Raw genomic sequence first — 23353 nt, forward strand, 5'->3', positions numbered from 1 at the left:
TTTAAGATGCTATCAAAATACTAACACAGTTTAATTCCTTTGTAAACTTGTTTATTCAGAAATGCCAAGGCCAGAGCTTCCTATTGAAATGCAGTTCTTTTTTCATTTTTTGAGGCAGCAGGAATCATTCCTCAATGGTCTAAATTTCAGCATAGAGCACTATTTTGACAAAGGAGAGTATTTCCACATTATACTGAAAATTGCTTAGCACCTGTTTCTTGAAATAAACGTGTTTACCTCTTGGCGATGAAGATATCTGGAAAATAAGGCATTTTGTTCAATAACATTACAAACCTTAATAGAGTAAACTAAACCAACTGGATTTTTCTTCTACTTCTCATTAGATTATAAACTCCAGGAGGGCAGGGACCATTCTGTTCAACATTGTATTTCCCACACTTTATAACAGTAGCCATTCAATAAATATTTATCTAATAAATGAATGAAAAATAACAAGCTGATGACAGAATGTATTTATAGAAAGCATTTTTGAAGACATGTCATTTAATCAACATTTCCTTCATTCAGTTCATCCATTAGCTATTTGCTGAGTGCCAACCCTGCACTGGGGGCTCTTCTAGGCCCTGGAAATACAACAGTAAGTGAGACAGTTGAAATCCTTCTTTAAGAGCTTTCAGTCTCGTGGGGGTGAGGCACAGACTATAACCAAGCAAGTACATAAGATAATTTCCTGTAGTCCTGAGCACCGTGAAGACAGCAGATCAATACTGCGCCGGAGAGTCTGTGCAGCTTCAGAGCGAGTGGTCAGGGAGGAGGTGATATTCAAGCTGGGATATGAACATTGAGAAGATGAGCTGAAGGAGTCAAGAAACAGAGAAGTGGCTGGAGGTCTTGAGCAAGAGGGAGAAGGATGAAGCGGGAGAGAGGGAGGCAGAGGCCAGATCAAGCAAGGTATTGAAGGCTGTGAAGAATCTGGCCATAAAAGAGGAACAACGATGATCTGAAGTCCTGAAAAATTCTCTTGTGCTTGTTTCCTGAATTAAAGAAAAATTAAGATAAGCCCAGAGAAGTGAAGTACTGAGGTGACTTAAAAATAGAAATTCTTCTGATAACTCATCCAAAAAATGAAATTAAGTGGGCCCACTTTCCAGCCATTCTAGATAAATAAGCACTGATTATATGATAATGCTTGTTCAAGTAAAATCCTTATTAGTTAGGGGAGGAATGTGGTCAACATAACAGGAGAACATTTTTCCACTCTTTTTTGTGTGTTTAGAATTGGCTGCTCTACTAGTTTCCATTTCTTTCTCCAGTTTTGCATTTTAAAATGCTTGGATCATGATCCGAGATTTTAAAAATATTTTGGTCTCACCTAGTCTTTTTTTCATAAAGTTTTCAAGGAAACTGCTTTGTAAAGTGATGCAAGCATGCTTCACTTTCGGCTTGAAGCAGGGATGGGTGTGATTTAGAGGCATTGCAGCCACACCCGGAAGAAACTGCGGGTTGAGTTCCAGATCACTGCCATAAGGCGAACGTTGCAATAAAGCGAGTCACAATTTTTTTGGTTTCCCAATGCATATAAAAGCTATGTTTACACCATACTGTAGTCTGTTAAGCGTGCGTTAGCATTATGCCTAAAAACACGATGCACACACCTTAATTTTAAAAGTACCTTATTGCTGAAAAATGCTGACCATCATCTGAGCCTTCAGTGAATCATAACCTTTTTGCCGGTGGAGGGTCTTGCTTCCACGTCAATGGCTGTTGACTTACCAGGGTGGTGGCTGGGGTATCTGTGGCAATTTCTTAAAATAAGACAATGAAGTTTGCCGCATCAATTGACTCATCCTGTCATGAATGATTTCCAGCATGCAATGCTTTTATAGCATTTTAGACACAGTAGAACTTCTTTCGAAATTGGAGGCAATCCTCTCAAACTCTGCCACTGTTTTATCAACTCAGTTTATGTAATAGTCTAAATCCTTTGTTGTCATTTCAATAATCCTCACAGTATCCTTGCCAGGTTCCATCCCGAGAAACCACTTTGTTCGCTCATCCATAAGAAGCTACTCCTCATCCACTTGAGTTTGACCATGAGGTGACAGCAATTCAGTCCCATCTTCAGGCTCCACTTCTAATTCTAGTTCTCCTGCTGTGTCCACCACATCTGCAGTTCCCTCCTCCACTGAAGTCATCCATGAGGCTTGGAATCAACTTCTTCCAAATTCCTGTGAATGTTGATACTCTGACCTGGTCCCGTGAATCCCAGTGTTCTTGCTGGCGTCTACAGTGGTGAATCCTTTCCTCAAGGTTTTCAGTTGACTCTGCCCAGATCCATCCGCGGAATCACTACCTATGGCAGCTGCAGTCTTATGAAATGTATTTCTTAAATAATAAAACCTGAAAGCTGAATTTACTCCTTGATCCACAGGCTGCAGTGCAGATGATGCGTGAGCAGGCATGGAAACAACCGGCATCTCCTTGCCCATCTCCATCCGAGCTCTCGGTGACCAGGTGCGTTGTCAGCGAGCAGTCGTATTTCGAAAGGAATCTTTTTCTCTGGGCAGTAGCTCTCAACGGTGGGCTTAAAATATTCAGTAAACCATGTTGTAAACAGATGTGCTGTCATCCAGGCTTTGTTGTTCCATTTATAGAGCACAAGCAGAGTAGATTTCGCCCAATTCTTAAGGGCCCTGGGATTTTTGGAATGGTAAATAAGCATTGGTTTCAACTTCATGTCACCATTGCATTAGCCCCTAACAAGAGACAGCCTGTCCTTTGCAGCTCTGAAGCCAGGTGTTGAAAGTCTGTTGTCCAGTGTAGCACCTTGGTTAGTTTGCCTCAGCTAGACCTTCTGGAGTTCTTGCTGCAGCTTCTCCGTCAGCACTGGCGGCTTCACCTGCACCTCCGTGTGACGGAGGCGGCTCCTCTCCTTAAACCTCATGAACCAGCCTCTGCTGGCTTCAGGCTTTTCTTCTGCAGCCTCCTCACTCCTCTCAGCCTTCATGGAGTTGGAGAGAGTTAGGGCCCTGCTCTGGATTAGGTTTTGACTTAAAGGAATGTTGTGGCTGGTCTGATCTCCTGTCCAGACCGCTGGAACTTTTCCCCGTTATCAGCAATAAGGCGAGTTCTCATCATTCCCGTGCTCACTGGAGGAGCACTTTTTCCTCCGAGAACGTCTCCTCTGCATTCACAACTTGGCTAGCCAGCGCAAGGGGCCTAGCTTTCAGCCTGTCTCTGCTTTCGACCTGCCTTCCTCACTAAGCTTAATTATTTCCAGCTTTCGACTCAGAGTGAGAGATGCGAGGCTCTTGCTTTCACTCGACACTTAGAGGCCATTGCAGGATTATTAGTAATTGGCCTAATTTCAACCTTGTTGTGTCTCAGGGAATAGGGAGGCCTGAGGAGAGGGAGAGAGATGGGGCACGGCTGGTCAGTGGAGCAGTCAGGACACACATAGTATTTGTCAATTAAGTTCACTGTCTTACAGGGCATCTTCCATTACACAATTGTAATAGTAACATCAAAGATCGCTGACCACAGATCACCATAACAATAATAATAATGAAATAATTTGAAATAGTGTGAGAATTACCCAGATGTGACCTAGACAGACTTGCCAATAGACTTGCTCAATGCACGATTGCCACAAAGCATCAATGTATATAAAATGCAGTATCTTCAAAGCACAATGAAGTGCAGTGCAGTAAAAGTGCGCTTGGATTCCAAATTTTAAAAAAATCCATTTCAGCTTTTAAAATTTGCCTTTGAATTGTGCGGTTTGCTACTGTCTTGCAAGAAATTATACAGGGGAAAAAAGGGCTAGTTTCCTTATATGGTTAAATGATAATGTATTGTTATCTTTAAGCATATGTTCCCAAGGTGAAATTGCATTTACTTTACTAAAAATTAACCCTCAGTTATTTATCTCACACTCCATTTATTCACATTCCTATCTTTCTACATACGAGTTAAACCACAGTTAGTCATTTTTGAGCAATTAGCCTTGATAATGATCCCCCTTCTTCCATGCAAGTGTAGGGGAGGAAAAAGCTTTTCCTCTACCCTCCTAGGTTTTGTCACTGATGACTACAAATTAAACTGACAAAAGACATTAACAGGCGCGGGAGCTTCACAGAAAGGAAGTGAAAACCTAAAGAAGTGGTTAGGCTTGAGAGCTTATATACCATTCTAGCACAGGGCAATAAACTGTGGAGGAGTAACAAGACAAACGTAACGGTCTTCCAGCTTCTGGAGGCGTAAAATCGAGGAAGGAAATACATGGGGGAAATGAAGGGAGATGAGGGCTATTTTAGTAAAGTCTGCTACGCAAACTCCAGTGATGAGGGTCTCCAATGATAAAGAATCATTCTATTCCTACAAACCTGTGGTGGCCAAGGGGGAGGGGGTGGGAAGGGACAGACTGGGAGTCAAAATCTGTAGATACTGACAGGCATATACAGAATAGATAAACAAGATTACACTGTACAGCACAGGGAAATATATATAAGCTCTTGTGGTAGCTCACAGCAAAAACAATGTTTAAAAAAGAAAACAAACAAAATAATCATTCTATTCCTAGTACAGAAGAGGGGACGAGGGATGCCTTCACAAAGGGAAATTTACGCCTAGAATTTAGGCAGAAAAGGAGGAGGCGGGGGTTACTCCTGTGCCCACTGTTTCTTAATTGCCTTCACTTCAAAATAATCCTTATGCCAAAGCAACCTACCTTGGGGTGGCATATTCTGATCGTCTTCACAAGTTATCCCCATCTTTCTATGACATCTTACACCCATGGGATGGGGTCATGTTTTATATCTACCTCTTACTTGCTCCTAATTGAGTTCTGAGTACAAAGCCAGCACCCACTTCTTATTCATGAGTTAAAACTGTGGTGTAGTCAATTATACCTCAATTCTTAAAAACTGCAGTGTTACCTCCTAAGGACTACTGAATGATTTATATAAGCGTCCAAAAGAGTGGTTAGTATATAACTTAATAACCTGTCAGCTCCTTCAGACATAGGCCAAAAATACTGTTCTAATCAGCATCAATCACAAAAGATAAGTGAAGACTGGCAAATGGTGCTCTGAAAATACACACATCTTTCCAAGCAACTCATTTATTCACTCGACATCTATCTGTTGAGTGGCTACTGTGTGCCAGGTTCTGTTTTAGACTCTAGAGAGACAGCAGCGAGCAAGACAAAGCACACGCCTTCAGAGTCATGGCTTCCCCTGCTTGGCTTTGACTATCTGAACTGATTCAGGGAAAGTCAAGATGTTTGTTTTTCTGTCTTTGAACCAAAAACACACGCGCGGAAAGACAGCAGCACATCTGGTTTTGTCCTACTCTTGTGGGCCTCACCGGGGCTTCCAGATGAAGCCCACAGATCCCTGAGTCTACACGGCGCTCCTTGCGTGGACCGGCTCACTGGTGACTAGCTGGTGGGCGGAGGGGGTCGCGCGGAGCCTTGTACATCTTGCCTTCACGTTCTACGTTCTAGGCAACGAATGACTCGCTTCTAGTCATTCAGTGAAACAGCTGTGCGCGGAAAGCCTTTTCCCGTAAGTCCTCTTCCGCTCTACCTGCTCCCTCTCACTGGGCTCACTAGTCACCTGCTCCAGGAGCCTTCCCTGCTCCCCCCGTCCGGTTAAGTACTCCTCTGGGGTCCCATGCCTTTTAGGTTTTAACCTGTCCTAGAAGTGATCATAAATCATCATTGTCTAACCTCTCTTTTCAAAAGATTGTGTGTTCCTTTAATTTAGAGATTCTTTTACATCTATGATGCCCATATTAAAGAAATTTTTTTGGAAAATGAAAGAAGTGTGTGGTGAAGTTGGTGAGTATCCCCTCAGAGCCCCTTTTTGGGAGTCTGACCCACTTGGACCAAACCTGGCACCAAGAATCCTTAGTTGTGAACCTGAGCGCGTTACTCAGCTCAGCTGGCCTCTTACTCCTGGCGCTAAGCAGGGGCTTAATAAGCCTTTGCTCAGGGAAGGAATAACGACGGCTTAGCAACGACAGCTGGCACGCACAGCACTCGCTCCGCGCCAGGCTGTTCCGAGCGCTTCCCCGTAGTCCGTCGGTTAGTCCTCACACAGCCGCCCTGTGAGGTGGGTCTGCTGCGTTCCTTCTACAGATGAAAGTGAAGAAACATGACCCGCCAGGCTAGCGGGGCTCCCGAGTCCCTTCTCTTCGCTATTCTGCTCTGCTACTGGCTGCTGGCTGCTGGCTGCTGGCTGGGAGGGAGAACAGGGGACGAGAGAAGCTGATGAACAGAGAATCCCCGCCTCGGTCTTCAAACTGTCATCCCATCTCCTTGGGGTGGCCCACCCAGAACCCTAAAGTGCAGCTCTTCATTCTGACGCCCCTTCCTTTCACCCCAAGCTCGCCCCTACCTACCCAAAACATCGCATCATAACTAGGTCTGGATTGAGGGTCTAGGAGAGCAGAGCTCCTGAAATATTCTTGACAGAAGTCTTGCTTCTCTCCTTGGGACGGGCATCCTCCTCTGCTGGCAGGCAGCTTTGGAAGATCTGTGTGGGAGGAGGGAGGACGGGTCCACCCTCACATCCACAGGACCCCTGACTAACTGGGAGAGAGGCGTTGCTTGTCCTTCCACTTCTCAGTTTGTCTTCTCACTCACTAATCCACTTAATGCATATGCTTTACATTTACATGGTACACGTTACTTATTTCTAAAATAAAACCTATATGCCTCTAGCAATGGTTAGTCTCAGTACAGAAGCCTGCGTCACTAAAGCAGATGGCCCTCTCTGAGGACCCCTGTGCTTCATCCCACGTGGAGTGAGCCCAGCATCTCAGTTTGTATTCCTTGATTCTCCCTTCTCCATTTAGCTGACTAGAGGACCAAGACAGGCAATCAATTCTCTTGCTTGGGGATTTGATCTTTGGTGGGTCTTTCTAACTCTTGTCTGATAAATTTAGAAGCAAATAACCTAAATGCCCTTTGGCAGATGACTGGATAAAGAAGTTGTGGTATATTTATACAATGGAATACTACTCAGCCATAAAAAGAATAAAATAATACCATTTGCAGCAACATGGATGGTCCTGGATATTGTCATTCTAATTGAAGTAAGCCAGAAAGAGAAAGAAAAATACCATATGATATCACTTACATGTGGAATCTAAAAAAAAAAAAGAAAAGTGAACTTATTTTCAAAACAGAAGCCGACTCACAGACATAGAAAACAAACTATTGTTATCAGAGGGGTAGGAGGTGGGAAGGCATAAATTGGGGCTTCGAGATTTGCAGATACTAACTACTATATATAAAATAAATAAACAACAAGTTTATACTGTATAGCACAGGGAGCTATATTCAATATCTTGTAGTAACCTATATAGAAAAAGAATGTGAAAATGAATATACGTATGTATGTATGACTGAACTACTACGCTGTACACCAGAAACTGACACAAGATTGTAAACTGACTATACTTCCATTAAAAAAAGCTATAAAGTGGTCATTTTCCATTTTATACGTAGAAAAGCAGAGAAAGCAGGTTTACTGGTTAGGTTCCAGGTTCTAGCTTCTCTCAAAAAGACCCACTGTAGCACCAGCTTAAACAACATAGAAGCATGTTTCTCCTTCCCATAAAAGTCTGAACCTAAGCCATCCAAGGCTAATCTGATGGCTCCACGGACTTGAACTCTACCTTGTGTTCCTGCCTTTTACTACTGGCTTCTTCCTTCTCCAAGTCAAAGACGTGGCTTCAGCTTTGCCATCTTCATCCACACCTAGGCAGGAAGGAAGGAAAAGGAAGAGCGGAGCTCACTCTTTTCTCTCTAAGAGCATAACCTGGAAGCTGCACCACAGATCACGTCTGCAGTACCGTGATTAGCAGCAGGGCAAGCGTGGAAGCACAGCCTTTGGCCCGGTAGCCTCGTGTCCAGCTGATACTCTGTTGCCCTGGAAGGGAAGGATTGCTCTCGCACGTACAAGCCATCTCAGCTGGTCTCAAGCTAACACAGCTGGGCAGCAGAGTCAGCATGAAATAGAAACTCAGGGAAAAAGAAGCAGCGGAAAGACTTGGTACCTACAAGGAGAGCCACACTGGTTCCTGCTGGCACTCAGTTCTTGGTTTCAGTCTCCTTTTGAGACCTAGGAGCTTTCTTTCTCTTGCTTATAATAAATCCTCGGTTTTGCATAAGCCAGCCCAAGGGAACTTCTGTTCCCTGAAACCAAAAAGCCTTGTCTAAGACAGGCAGCCTGATCATACACTCCTTGAGGACGACAGGGTTTCCACAGCACCAGTGCTCAGTAGACAGACACTGATTTGACTTCTTGTATTGCTTCGCTTTGCAGCTGGATGCGTTTACTATCTGTCTCCATCGTTTTTGCCAGTTAGAGGCTGTAGGCTCCCAAATTACTTCAAAGGACAGAAAGGGGATCGGGAATGTTTCAATTTCAGACTTGAAGAGGAAAATACTAACAGTTTTGGCACAAGCCCTTCCCCGAAGTCTGTGAGCGCTCAGAGGGAGGGGTGGTCAGCAGCAGCAATAATGCAACAACAGTCTTCACCCACTGTTACGCAAGCCGGGAGGACTAGCAGGGTGTGCCCCTCCTCCTGTGAATGGAAAACGCTTGCGGATGTGAGTTCAACCCCAGCGCATCCAGCTCACCCTCAAACGAAAATGCTCTGGCCCAGACTTGGAGAAGAGTCTGACATGCAACTTTTTTTTTTTCAGTGTTCTAAATTTAACCAGTTGGAAAGAGTACCATTCTATTAAACATTTTTTTAAATTACGGATTTGTTTTTTTTCATGGAAAAGCTGCCTTTCATCAAAGGATGGAAAACAATACTCTTCACTAATTCATTTGATACAAAGCCCAGTACAACATCATATCCAAATACATGGTTTGATGATCATCAAGAGAAAATAAAGCAAAAGGTTCTGAGAGACTTGCCTTACCAGGGCCAGTAAGCTGCATTCTGTGGTATCATAATGAAAACAGCAGGATTCAAGTGAAACCAAAGAATTTTACATGTCTGCCTGGCACGGAGAAGGTATTCAATCAATTCCTGTTGAATGAGTACATTTCAAAACTGCCGCTGAAGCAATTAGTCTAGAAATATCCACAACACGATACACTTACATTCAGCTCTTAAAACACAGGATTTATGAGTGAATATAAAAATTAACTTAATTTACACTGGCAGTGAAATCAAACCCATTAGGAGGTAAACAGTGTGAGGGGGGCAGCAGGACTTTTAAAGCGAGATGATCTAAAAATTATAAATCACAGTTTTGCCATTTTCTGCCTGCCCCTTGCACTGCAGGTAACCTTCACAGGGCTGAGAGTCCCAGGGACCTCACAGTGTTAGAGAGGGGTCAGGTCAGAGTGCTGCTCGGCAGCATTTTTATCCTTTACTCCTTCAAGAACGTTTTCTCAGATCCTATGTTTCTTTTTATGAGAATGATATGCTCATTTATTGACGTTCAGTTAGATAATACTGTGGTCCCAGGATTTCCCTCCTAAGTGCTTTTGTTTCAGAGGAGACTGGTTTAGCACTGTGGGGGTGGGGCTCTCCAAGACCATTCTCAAGCTTGATGATTCATGAGAAGAACTCACGGGACCCAGCGTCCCACCCTTGGCTCTGATTCATTACAGCAAACGGAGACCAAGGACAGCCAGGTGCAAGCGCCCAGGGGTCCTCTCCCAGTGGCGTCCTGAAGGACGCTTGATTCTTCAATTAAGCAAAGAGTTCTGCATGTGAGAGTGATGCCAACCAGAGCTCCTTGGAGACTCAGTGCCCAAGGTTTTGATTGGAGGCCGGTTATGCAGGCAGCCTCTGCCTGGCACAAACCCAAATTCCAGACTCTCAGAAGGAAAGCCAGCGTTAGGCCCAGACCACATTGTTTGGATAAACAGCTTGGGCGCAGCAAGCCAGTCTTATCAGTAAAGGGTGGGAAACTTCTTAAAATCTACATTCCCAGACGCCAGCCAAGGGCCAACCTTGCAAGCAGGCTTCTTCTTGGACAGCAGTTTAGGCCTGTGTCTTGGTTTCACAGAATTTCAAACGCACTTTTTTTTTTTGATCTAAGAATGAAGTTGTTTTGATCTCAGAGAGAGGCTGTTTACATCCAGGAAGCTGTGCTCCATGCTGTCATCCACATCTGTTGTCGTCAACAAGCGCTCAGTGGCTCTGCTGGGGGCCTGACTGATAACAGCACGTAAGGCGCCACCACGGCCTTCAACACCAAGAGCCGGTGAGGGCTTACCAAGAGCGTTTGGTCTGGGCCGGGCTACACTTTGCTGATGGAAAAAGCTCTCTGAAGACCTTGGGGCATAGCCCCTGCCTGGGTAAAGCGAGTCGCTGCCCGCAGCGGTGAAAACCAAGCAGCAGCTTCACACAGGAGGGCGTCTTGCCTGCCACCACCGGGGCCTTCGTCCCCAGCAATCAGGGGCTTCGCTTTCCTCCGGCAGCTGGAAGCCAGCTCTTGGTTGTCTAAGCTGACTCTTCCGAACCAGCCTGTGCAAAGGCACACCTCAGCTAAATCTGGCCTTTATCCTTTCATCTCCCCTTGCCTGGAACGCTGGCGTAATGAATCTATCACTGGTTTGGAGTATGCTATTCCTTTATTGGCTTATTAAGAACCAGTATCCTAAATGTTCTTGGCTTGTGAAATTATTATAATTCCCCCAGTGAACCTATGTTAAATAAATTATTGGCAAAGACAATCTCAGTCTCTGAGCATAATTTGTCTAGAAATGAAAGAACCTGCTCTGTTCATTCTTTTCTGCACAAACACCATCGGTAGGATATCGATAATCGTGATGATGGCTTTGGTAACGCTGAGGACTTTCCCCCTAAGTTGATGTCCAGTCCCTTTCTTTGATGGAGCCCTTATCGCATACCAGGCACACGGTTTAAGTCATTTCACTTTTACAGGAAGCCTGACAAACAGGGCATGTTTCTGCCCCCATTGTACAGATGAGAACGTTGAGATCCAACTGAGTTAAGTTACCCGCCCAGTCTCACTACTGATAACTGGAAGAGCCAAGATGGGCCAGGAGGGCCTGACTGCAGAACACAGGCTCAGGGGCGAGCTCTTAAACATTTCACCACACCCCTCTCATACCCTCCCTTTTTTTTTTTAATGTGGTCCTCAAAAAACCTACATGCACACACACACACACACACACACACACCTGTATCTCTCCATGTTGTACTGGTAGATCACAAACACAACCAAGAGCAGAACCTGGTGTAGGCTGGCCTTCAAAGACGGGCTGGCATGAGTGAACAGCTCAGCATAACGACTGACTGTCTAGCGAGTATGTCCCTCACCCTTAACGATCACCATCACGTTGACTCTCAAGACCCAGCAGAAGGAGACTGGGCCAGCCGCACCCGTAAGTCTGTTCCTTACCTGTCCATTTGGACCTTCTGTGAAACGTTTTAGTATTTTTTGAAGTTTAGAAGACAATAGCTTATGAAATAATGTACATACTGATCATCACTTTTCGAGCTCTTCCAATATGCAGAGTACAGAAGCGCTGCTTTTCTTCTAAAAAACAAGAGCCATAAGCAATCGGAAGTGTGTCTGACGCCTGCCTACCTGGTGTTCACGGATCCCGCTGGAGCTCAGCTCCCGCCCGGGTGAGGCGGCAGGCGTGCTGCTGTCCTGCAGCACGACTTGATTTGTCAGAAAGTCACGCTGGCGACCCCAGTGCCTTCTGAAAGAGGCCACCTGCCCCAGAGACATTGCAAAGGGCCTGGGGGACCCTGCACCTGGTAGTGAAGCTGGTACTGCCCTTGGGCGGGGAGGGAAGCGAGAGGCAGAACCAAGCATGAGGCTGGCAGGAGACTGGAGCCGAAAAGATTCCAGACACTACGGAACTGGGGGAACGACGTCGTTTGCTTCTTTGTGATAGATCCTGAGGCGACAACAATACCTAATGTTTGGATGGCGCTTCACTGTTTTCTCAAAGTGCTTTCGTGTAGCTCATCTCGCATCCTCCTCATAACAGCCTGGAAGGGAAGCCAGATCTGTATTATTACGTCCAATTCGCAGATGAGAAACTAAGACTCAAGGGTAAGGTGACTTTCCCAAAACCTCAGGACGAGTGACTGATGGTCTTTCAAGCTCAGACAGTGCTTCTCAACCTTTCCTGTGCAGATGAACCACCTGGGGCTCAGGAGCTCTTAGGTGGGGTCAAGATTCTTCATTTCTAACAAGCTCCCAGGTGACATGATAAGAAATCAGAATGCAAAATACATTACTTTCAAATTGATTATTTTTTCTTATTGTGAAATAATACATCCGTACATTCACAAAAGAGTATAAAAATTAAGTGAATACTTTTAAAAATTGTTATGAAGCAAATGCCAAGTGACCCCACCACCCAGGGAAGAAACCACACGACCTGAAGCCTTCTCTCCGTGCCCCTCCCTGGTCAGTAACCCTCTCCCTCCTCCTGGGAGGAAAAGCTATCTTGACTTTTGTGATCATTATTGCCTTGCTTTTCTTTAGAACACTGAATTTTTGAGGTGATGCTTTTTCATTGTCCTTTCTGTTACTTTGGGGTCACCAGTGTTTCACACATGATGATGACACGCAGACAAGGCGACAGACCTCGTCTTTGGAAATCGTTAGTAGAAGAAAGTCCCTTAGAGGAGCAAAAGTGCACAGAAACAGAGGCAACCTCCTCCCAGCTCCAACCAAATACTCACTTTAAGAGTGGGGTGTCCTGCAAGAAATGGATCCTGGACCCTCACTACTGTACCAAGTCAATATTTAACACATCAGTTGCAGCTGGTCAAAGTCCGTTACTGATGGCGGGACAGATAAGACATGTCAGTATCCAAAGGAGACGCTAACCAGAGGAGCAGGGGGTTGTTAACTGTTCCTTCTGCCTTGGGGTGGGCCTGCTCACAGCGGTTCCAATTCCCCTCTCTTCATGGAATCATCAGTCCTGATTTTCAGTAAAACACATTTTCCTAAGACCACTGCTGTAAATATGGATCTTCGCTTTGTCTAACCCCCAGTGTGATTAAAAATTGGGCTGGCGACGTATTCAAAGGGGCAAGAGCGTCACAGCTGCCAATGCTTACGTTCAGCAACAGGTATCAAAGGAAGTCTTGGTGTAGCAAAGAGAGAGACTGAAAACGTCCCAGATAGCTTGTGAATAGGGCTGAGGATGAAAAAAAGGAGATAGAAAGGCTAAAAAAGGCTCTTGCTTCTTGGTAGATCAACCATTCCCATGCAATCTGTACTTTATATGTATTAGATAGCTATTGCTGTATAACAAAGCATCCCCAAACTTAGAGGCTTAAAACAACAACTTATAATTTCTCATAATTCTTTGGTTTGGCTGGGAGGTTCTGGCACTGGTCTCACCTGGGCACACTTTGGCTGCAGAGTGAGCTGGGTTGGAAGGACCAACATGGTTTCGCATACATAGCTGACAGTTGGTGCTGCCCGTTGTCTAGGGCATCTCAGATTTCCTCCATGTGGCAACTCATTCTTAAATGTTTGTCCCAGGGTAGCTCAATAGTCAGGATTTCTGCAAACCAGTCGTGCAACCTCTGGTGGCTTGAAATCATCCACAGTGAGAGTGTTCACACTGCAAAAATTGGCAAATGCTGTAAGTCAGGTCTTCTTTTCTGGAGTGCTGGTTTACCAGGGCATCACTGCCTACAGCCATGTGTATCCTGCAGAAGCTCCCAGTGGGGGTGCTCAGTGTGTGTTTGTTAAACTGAATCTTTGGTTAAGAGGAAAAACAGTGCTGCAGTCTTATCATTAAAAATGTTAAAAAAAAAAAATAAAAACAACTGTAAAATGAGGGGATTAAACCCAAGATAAATGAGTTTGTCTGAGGTATGTGATGTGATTACTAAACACACACATACACACATACCCCATGTACCGTAAAGAGTATCGCAGCTGTTAATTTAAACTGTGTGGTGAGGTTTTGGATGGGGAGCTTCTGACTCTGGCATAAGCATGCAGTCATATATTTACATATCCTGAAATACAAATGGAATATCTGAGTTCCCCACAGACGGGTAGCCATTAAGCTACGCTGAAGCTGAATCTGAGACAGACGATATAGAAGAAGTGGTTTCTGGACTTCTTCGCTATGTTTGTGTATCTTTGTCTCTTCCTCACTGTGTTGTCTGTGTTCTGTAGATTTTGATCTGTGTCCCTCTGTGGCTGCCCCTGCACATGTCTCCGCCTCCTCTGGTGCTAAGTAGCCGTTTTATCTGTATTTCTCTGCGTGTGTTTGGGTCTTCCTCGGACCTCCGTCTCGGTGAAAAAGGAGCCTGGGCAGCAAGGTTGTTCCAGATTGGACTGGGTTTGCTGCGCCGCTTTGCTGGGCATCCCCCCCCCCGTGCCCTGGGGTGCTGCGGGGACACCTCCCACAGACCCACCGTGTCTCTCGGGGCGGTCCACATCCTGAGAGTGACTGACGAGGTCCCTGGGACGCCCTCCTGTTACCTGCCATTACCGTCTCAGGTGGGGTCTTGATTTCTTCCACTGCTTTTCTTTCTGTCTTTTTTTTTTTCATTTTGATCAACTAGAAGGAAGTGGAGAATAGAAGCAAAGTACATAAATGCATTCTATCCCTTTTTAAGTGTGTTAGAAAATTCCAACTCCTCTTCTGGCTTCCTTTCCTCTGCCCAACCTTAAAAGTTAGTGCTCCCCGAGGTTTTCTCTTCTGACCTTTGGCTTCTGCCTCCTCTCACTCATCGGGTGGTCCTGGGTGATTTAACCCACACTCAGCTACTGAAAATGATGACTCAACTCGGGCAGCCCCAGACCCATGTGCCCACCTACCTACTTACATCCGGACACACAGGAATATCCCCAAGGCTCCCAATGCTCTTTACATCCTCATCTGAGCTCACCTTCTATCTCTTGAAACCTCAATTAATGGGAGTCATTCTAGTCATTTTATTCCTCACCTTCAAACAAATTCTACTGATGCTATCTGATTCGGTGATCCATCGCTGCACAACACACTGCCCCAAAATTCAGGGGCTTAAAACAACGGTTTATTATTTCTCATAATTCGCTGGTTTGGCTGGGTGACCCTCTGTTGTTTCTCCTGGGCGCGTTGCGGTGCCTGCACGTAGCTGGAGAATTTAGCTGGCTGGGAGGTCCAAGCCGGCCTCACTCGTAAGTCTGGCAGTTGGTGGGGGATGCTGGCTGTAGGCCTGAGAGCCTCAGTTCTCCACATGGCTTCTCACTCTCCATTAGGCTAGACTGGCTCCCTTACAGCAGGGTCTCAGGGCAAGGCTCCAAATAAGCAGAAGCTGCCGTGCATATTAGGCCTAAATTTTAACAACTCTTATGTCACATCTGCTGCATTTTATTTGTCAATCCAAATCACAAGGCCAACGCAGATTCAAGGAGGTAGAAAAATGGACTCTACTTCTCAACAGGAGAAGCAGCAAAGTCACGTTACACAGGAGCATACGTGCTGGGCTGGGCGAAATTTGTGGGCATGAAACAAACTAGCACATTACCATATGAAGGACTGTAGAACTTGCCAAGGTCTATCACAACCTGGCCTGTGTTTTAGGAAGATAACTGGTAGATTGTACGTAATGAATTAGAAAGGCCAGCGATTAGAGCAGAAAGCCTGCAAAGAGTATGTATCAGTGGGCCAGGCACGAAGGATGCGGGCATTGTTCACAGGACAAGGATGGAATCCTAGCAGGATGAGTGTGAAATATTTCTAGAGTAGAATTCAGGGAGAGCTGAGTGCTTCCTATTTGCTCAGTACTAGCATAGGTGATGTAGGGAGATGAGATGGAAGATACTCGTAGAACAGAATCCAGCCAATGAAGAGGCACTCAAATGTTTGTTTAATGAGAAACTTAAAATATATTTAGGAAAAGGAAAAAATCTAATGCAAGAAAATTATAGGTAGTAGTGAAGTGTATGTACCCTTTTTCTTCTTCTGATGGCAGAATCTTTCTCCTGGTAGACCCAGTCTGATGTTTCAGATGGGACTGGGTACCCCCTCCATACCCTCCCCAAAATACACATGTGTTCCCACTCTGGGAGTACATGGTCCAGCACTGGCCAGAGCAGTCCCCTTCTCTGGCCATAGTATTGATTCAGGGATGCACGTGTGACCCAACCTGGACCTGAAACATCTACCCCAGGACTTCCCCACAGGCACTCCCTGGGAAGACTGTCTCTCCCCGCTGGGCTCGCCATGCTGTGCGCACGTGAGGCTGGCGCTGTGACGCCATGTTGCTCATCACGTAGAAACAGACTGCAAGCAGAGTCGAGCACGGCTGAAGGGTGGAAAGGCTGAACTCTAACGATACACTTTTTGCTCCTGGATTCCAGCCAGGCTTAAGACAGATGTAGCCTAGATTTCTCTGTTACATAAACCAAGAAAAGGAAAAAACTCTCTTTTTGCTTAAGCTCATTTAAGTTTCTCTTCTTTCACATGTAACTAAACAAGTTCTGACTAATACAAAGGCAACCACAGATCGTACAATCAGGGGTCATGAAGATGCTGGTCTCTTGCCTGTGTGCGCTCCCCTCCAAACCCTCCTGCATGCTTCCACTATATTTTTCTTCTAAAATATTGATTTTTTTTCATGTAAAAATCTTCTAAGGCTCTCCATGATCTACACACTACTTAAATTCAATTCAAACACAATCCAGATTTGTCTTTCTATAAAAACTAATATTCTCCCCAGTATTCTGTCTAGTCAGATTTTTAAAAAAAACTATTCCTGACAAATTGCTTTCTCATTTCTGCCTCTGTTTTCTTGCTCAAGCCTCCTATTCACCCTCCTTGGAATGTCCTCCCCATTTCCTCTGCCCATTGAAATCCACTCATACTTCATGTCTTAGTTCAAGTACACTTCTTCCATAAATGCCTTCTCTGAACATAACAACCTGAATCTTTTCTTCTGCTGAACACCCACCTGTCCTGCTCACTGCACATGTAATAATATGTTCTGCCTTCTGTTGTTATTTAATTGTGCTTTCTTATGTATGTATGTATGTATGTATGTATGTATGTATGTATGTATGTATTTATTTATTTGATGAGGTACTGGGGGTTGAACCCAGGACCTCATGCATGCTAAGCATGCACTCTACCACTGAGCTATACCCACCCTCCTCCTTAAATCTGTGATCTAATGATGTGAGGTCAAAACAGAAGAGGATCTGTGTCATGTCAGAAGGAAACAAATTCACCAAACAAAACAGAAAAGGAATTAGAATTGAGGTGGAGGATGTCTTCTTAAAAATACATATAAGAAAGTAAGTGTTCACGGAGAAGACTGGTAACCACTGAATTCTTGCTTCCTTTTCTAGAACTGGCTTCCTGGTTAAGGATCACACTTCCCGGCCCCACCATCCTTCTGGATGGAGCCATGTGACTAGTTTCCAGCAGTGGAAAGTGAGTGGAAATGATGTGCGCCTCATCTGGCCAAGGTGGTTAAGGAGAGGTGCCTTCTCTACTCTCACTTTTCTTTCTGCTGGCTGGACACATAGGACTCGGAGGCCTGGAGGAAAGTGGATCATGGGATGAAAGGAGCCTGTGACTCTGCATCACCACATAGTGAACAACTGGCTTCTGATAAGAAACCTCAGCACGAGGCTACTCCGTGAGCAAGACATCAGTTTAACTGTGTTCAGCCACTGAAACGCACAGGATTATGTGTGACAGCAGCGTATTAGTCAGGGTTCCCCAGAAAAACAGAATCAATAGGATGTGTGTATCTATCTATCTATCTACCAAGAGATTATTTTAAGGAATTGGCTCACATGCTTGTGGTAGATGGCATGTCCAACATCTGCTGGGTGGGGCAGCAGGCTGAGACCTAGGAAGAGCCAGTGCTGCAGTTCAAGGCCAAAGGCTGTCTGCTCAGGGATTCTCTTGGCGAAGATCAGATTTTTGCTCTATTCAGGTCTTTGACTGACTGGATGAGGCTCGTCCACATCATGGAGGGCAATCTGCTTTACACAGAATCAACCAATTTAAATGTTAATCTCATTCAAAAATACACTCTCAGAAACACTCAAAATGTTTGATCCCATATCTGGGCACCACGGCCCAGCAAAGCTGACACATAAAATTAACCATCATGAGCAGCCAGTATTTCCTTAAATTTACATCAAGATGTGCTGAGAATAGCAACCAAACCACGCAGAAATGGCGTATTTCTCATCCCCCTGCCTTCACTCAGAGGCTGTTACTACTCCGGTAAAGGAAGACATGTTATTTTCAAAATATGCTGAAAACATCAAACTTTCTACAAAGATATAATAAATTATTTGCAAAAGCACTGGAGACTACATTATAATCATTACACCATAATCCATCATGTCTGCATCAGAAAAGATAGAGTCATCTGAGTTTTAATAAACAGTTTGTCTCTCTTCTGAGAATCAGGTGCAGGGAAGATTATCGCTAAGCAGCCTGCCCTCCCTGCCCATCGTCGGCAGAACTAAGTGATGTCTTACTCCTGTGCTGAGTGGTTTACTGAGTGAGATCACCTGACTTGTTATTCACCATTGCGGCTTTCACGACTTGGTTCTTACGATGAAGCTTGTAAGCAGAGCAGAAAAACAGGACTGAAAAGAGGATTGCAGTACACCTTTATCTCAGGAAACAACTTCCTTACCTTCAGGAGCAAAAAGATCACCCCAAAGCTAAGTATCTCCCCTACTCCCCATTTATATCTTATAAGAACACAGTGGAAGGGAACTGGTGTGGTTTCTTAATGTTTATACAATACTGCAGGTTGTCCAGCTCTGCCAATAATATTGAAAAGTTGACTATACCCAACATTCTGGTCAATGGCTCTTAATGATCTAGGTAACTTACTCCTCTGTGAAACCCACCGTCAACACCCCAGGGCTCTTTATTTCAACAGGCATGTGATCATTTATTGAACATATCTTGGCTGAGCATCTACTATGGACATAGACCTGTGTCAGAAGGTGCAAAGGATTCAAAGAAGCACAAGTTGTAGTCTCGTACATCTCAGTCAACGCTTACTCTATGATCTCTGTGTGCTATAACCCTGCCCACGTGTGCACGTGTAAAGGACAAGGCTACCCTGCTGTAACCTGTGTCCTTCCTGTACTTCCCTTGTCTGGAGCATCGGGACACTCTGCCTGTGACCCGCAGGGAGGGGCCAGTTTTCTGGCTCTCCTCCCTAGAAGGCCATTCTGTCTCTCTGATCTTTCAGTTACGATGGAATTAAACACTCACAACACGAACAAGAGGGGACAGGGAGACCCTTTCATTTTTGGGGTCAGGGTGGGGGTCCCCAGCAGCCTGTGGTCCCTGGTCTACTTGCCAAGGGCACCTCCCCGATTCCAGGACAGCATGGCAGATGTGGCTTGAGGAGAAGGAGGTCTGTTCCCGTGTTGACTTAACAAAGGCGTCAGCGGAGAGCCTGGCTACTGCAGCCCCGCCGACGACCGACCGCAGGGGAGCCCGCCCGCAGACTCAGCCTGGCGGGGACGCGTGCAGCCAGGGCTGCTGGAGACCAGATTCTGGGGCGAGAAGCCACCTGTCTGCAGCCTCCCTCCCCGCTTCCTCCTTTTACTTTCCTGTCATTGGGTCTTGAATCTCAGTGGGTTTGGGAAGCATGAATCCGGAGCAAACCTGCCCGGCAGTGTTGGAGGGACACCCAGGCTGGAATTCCAGGCCACTCAGTCCCTCTGGTGCCTCGCATGCCTCAGAGAGGAGGGGCCGCCACAGGAGACTTCCTACCTCACCATACGGTGCAGCTCTTGGTTTATTTATTAGGCTGAAAAGTTTATACTGAATTTAGGCATTTTTGTTGAATTGGGCCTTTACTAATGCCTCTGGCTAGGCTACGACTCCAGCACCCCAGCGTACCAGTCCTTGCTCCCCTGCCCACCCCTACCTACCTGCCTCCGCCCCTGCTAAGCCTCAAAAGGCCAGGCAGCCTGGAGGGGCTGGAGGAGGGTGGGATCCCCACCCCGCCATCGCATAGACAAGGAAGTGAAGGGGGCTTCTGTACTCTGAGAACGCCAAGCATGGAATGCGGTGAGTCTAAGTGTTTATATCACTCGGCTGCAATTAAGCATGAAAAGCTTTCTTTTTTCACACCAGGTAAGCGTGAGCCTCCATGATGCGTTTCGGGACTCCCGTTATGGCTGCAATTCCACTTCAGTGCACGCCCTGGATGTTACCATAAACAACAATGTAACAGCAGCTACCATTTATATCTGCTCCTGGCAGGGCACCAGGCGCTCTAATGGCACCTTTAACATTTCCAATAATTCTCGTTTCACAGTGGAGATAAGTGAGGCACCGAGAGGTAAAGCCAACAAACAAAACCTGCCCAAGGACACACCGTAGATCAGAGGTCGAAGCAGGACCCAAACGCAGGCTTTTGTTTTACCGAAGTTCTTTTCCAATCTCATAGGAACAATGAAGTAAATCAAACTACACTTTAAACCTGCTGAGGAGATTTACTGTCTACAGGGATCCAGTGAATCCTTTCATCAAGTAAATAATACTTAGCCGGTGTGTAAGTCTGGATTTTGTATGTATTTGTATAATACATAATTGGGGGCAGGTTTTAAGGTGTGCTACAATGTTTGGTCTTCCTATTTGGGAAAGTAAAGGTGTTTCAAGGAGCACAAAACAGAGGCCCCTGTTTCTCCTCTGCAGGTGTTTATCAAGTGTTGCTCTGTGGGAAGACAGCAGACGGGAACCCGTCCCCACGGAGTGTATCACTTTTGGCTTCCAGGAGTGCCTGCTCCTTACTCCTGGGCTGCTTAGAAAGAGAAGGCCCATTTTATTTGTGGTAATAAGTCAATAGTTTAAAAAACCTTTCTTTTCTACTTATCACAGTAATGCATCCCACTGTAAAAAGGAAAAAAAGCAAATATTACAAGAACATAAAATAAACAAAGTTAGTTTCCAGTATTTCCAGCAAGAAAGAACAAGAATTATAGATAAAAACATTTAATATTTAAGTCTCTTCCTCCAAAGGGGGGACAGAGGATTCGGTCTGGTATCCCCAGTGCTGGGGGAAGCGGCCCCGCAGGACTCTCAAGACTTCTTCTAGGCAGCTCCTAAGCTCAGGGCAAGCAGAAACCCAGCTGAAAGTAAATATGAAACAAAACTCTGGCCAGAGGGCCTGACAACCACAGCCCACGGCCCACGGCCCACCCCTCACCCCCGTTAATTTATTTCCAGGAAAAGATGCCAAAGACACTTAAAATCGGGATTGTTCTAGAAAATCCAGGGTGGACGGCCACCAGACGTATATGGGGAACCACGGCACACAGCAGTGAGCCCTCAGTACATGTCTGTCGAATGAAGGAACCAAAACTCTGTCCTGATATTTAGAAAATTCAACCAAAACAACCCTGAAATACAACATGCAGGACTTGGCAGAGTTTATAGGTTTTCCATTTTACACCCTCAACACCCCTCTCTCTCTCTCTTTTTTAATACATACAGCAAAGGGAAAAACAGCCAAGTGTTTCTTGGCTGAATTTTAAAATTTTGCTTTCAGTTTCTGCCATCTCAGTTCCTGTTATCAGGCTGCGAGGTGCACTGAAATGCAGAAACCCTGGGGAGATTCAAAACTTAGACGGCAGCCCGGGGCAGCGGGAGACATTAATAATGAGATGTCAACACAGCCCACACTCAGGGACCCCCAGGAAAAGGACACAGAGATAAAGCCTGATTCTGGGCCGCTTTTTGAAAGTGCCTCACTGCAAGACGGTGGTACGGGTTTTACAAGGGCCATGAAGGAACATATTTGGGTTCGTAAAGCTCTTTATGGAGTGTTTACTGTGTTGCAATGCTTTACATCGGTTACCGCACTTCATCTTCTAAACAACCCTGTAAAGAAAGCACAACTCTAATCCTCACCTTACAAATGAAACAACGGAGGCACAGAGAGGCTCTGTAACTCGCCCAGGATGTGAGGAAACGGTAGAAACAGGGGTACACCCAGCCAGCCTGAAACCACTCTGCCCCACAGCCGGTCAGATGATGGAGAAACTGACCGATTACTGGGGTGCTGAGTTTTAGGTTGTTTTTCCCCCAAAACGTGAACAAAACTTTTCTGCAATGTAGACAACATCATTTTTCAGTTTTTATCTTTGTTCTTACTAAATCTATCATACATTCCTTCCTCCCAAGCAGCACTTATTCTGCACCTACTATATGTAGAGCCACGTGCTAGCCCCGGTCAGGAAAACAAAGGCGAAGAAAGCGTGATTCTATCCCAGAGTATTTCCAGTGAGTTTTGGAATGACACCTATGTGGACTGGAATCTCAGTTCTGCTGCCTATCAGCTGTGGGACTTTCGGCAAGTTTCCTAACCTCTCTGAGTTGTTTCTGCACACAGAAAGACAGACAGGAGCAGCTATCTCACAGGGCTGCCCTGAAGGGTAAGAGCGCTAAGGTGTGCGGCCATCAGGCAGGTGCCGGACATACTGCAGGCACAGCAACCATTCCCCAGGCTCTGACTCAGATCCTTACACCCTGTGAGGGAGGTGAGACACATGGGCCAAACGAACGGTGACCTCCCTAGGGGATACCCCAGTGTCAGCGTAGAAATCCACCAGGAAGCAACAGCGCATCACCTAGGCCCAGGATTGCTCCACGGCAGGAACACAGTCACTGTGAGTAATGGGAAGATCAGTGGGAAAATAAAGGCCTGGCGGTGAGCCCTGGCGTCTTACTTACCAGCTGCGTTAACTTCAGGAGACCCACGGCCCCGGAGGCCTGCTTCTTCCAGTCTGGTAAGTTGCAGGTTGGGGCAAACGATGCCAAAGTTTCTTCCAGTTATCAATTCTCTCTCAGTCAACTTTCTAGTCTCTGTTCTTCCTGGAAGCACAAAAGCAAGGAACCGTAACTGAACTGCTCCACAAATGGAGTGAGGGCTTTCGTCTTTCCCTTTGAATCCCATGGATGGGCTGAAGCATGAAAACCAGCCACTGCTGGCTGGTGTCAGATTATAGATGAGAAGCACAGGGGCCCCGGCACAGCAGACCAAAGCCTCAGGGTCGTCTTTTTGTGCTTAAGTTATGTAAGTGACAGATGATTACCTGATCAGGGAGGAAGTTCAGGTACACAGAAGTCTGTCCTCTGAAAAAATGGATGTCCTTCACCTTCCTAATTTTATCTTCTCCACGGGGTAAGTATAACTTTAAATGAAGAAAATGATTTTAATGAAGTCAATTTAAAAAGTTGGCTTCTGGCCCAAGAACCAGAGTGACAAAGTCCGCACGGAGCCCTGTGTCGTGTACTTGTTACTCAGTGATAGGCAGTATCTTTCCATGGTAGCACCTTGTCTGAGTTCCAGGTCTGTAATTGTGTTTTTACTACCTGTTCTTGGAAGGCAGCTATGTTCACCACTATACCAC

General features: G+C 45.6%; 1 long non-coding RNA gene across 3 annotated transcripts; it reads right to left on the minus strand.

Annotated features, from left to right (window-relative positions):
* Positions 1-471: 471 nt before the first annotated feature.
* On the minus strand, positions 472-23155 carry LOC141578610 (uncharacterized). Of its 3 annotated transcripts, XR_012509118.1 has the most exons (7): positions 23036-23155; positions 22674-22814; positions 17747-17938; positions 14374-14519; positions 13340-13565; positions 11558-11970; positions 472-3361 (listed from the first exon to the last, which is right to left on the minus strand). It is a non-coding gene; the product is annotated as an uncharacterized LOC141578610 (long non-coding RNA). The 3 variants fall into 3 exon arrangements; XR_012509117.1 differs by having other exon boundaries at positions 472-11970; positions 17747-17935; XR_012509116.1 differs by having other exon boundaries at positions 472-11970.
* Between the last annotated feature and the right edge of the window lie 198 nt (positions 23156-23353).

Source organism: Camelus bactrianus, chromosome 9, assembly GCF_048773025.1.
Source record: "Camelus bactrianus isolate YW-2024 breed Bactrian camel chromosome 9, ASM4877302v1, whole genome shotgun sequence".
Taxonomy (NCBI): domain Eukaryota; kingdom Metazoa; phylum Chordata; class Mammalia; order Artiodactyla; family Camelidae; genus Camelus; species Camelus bactrianus.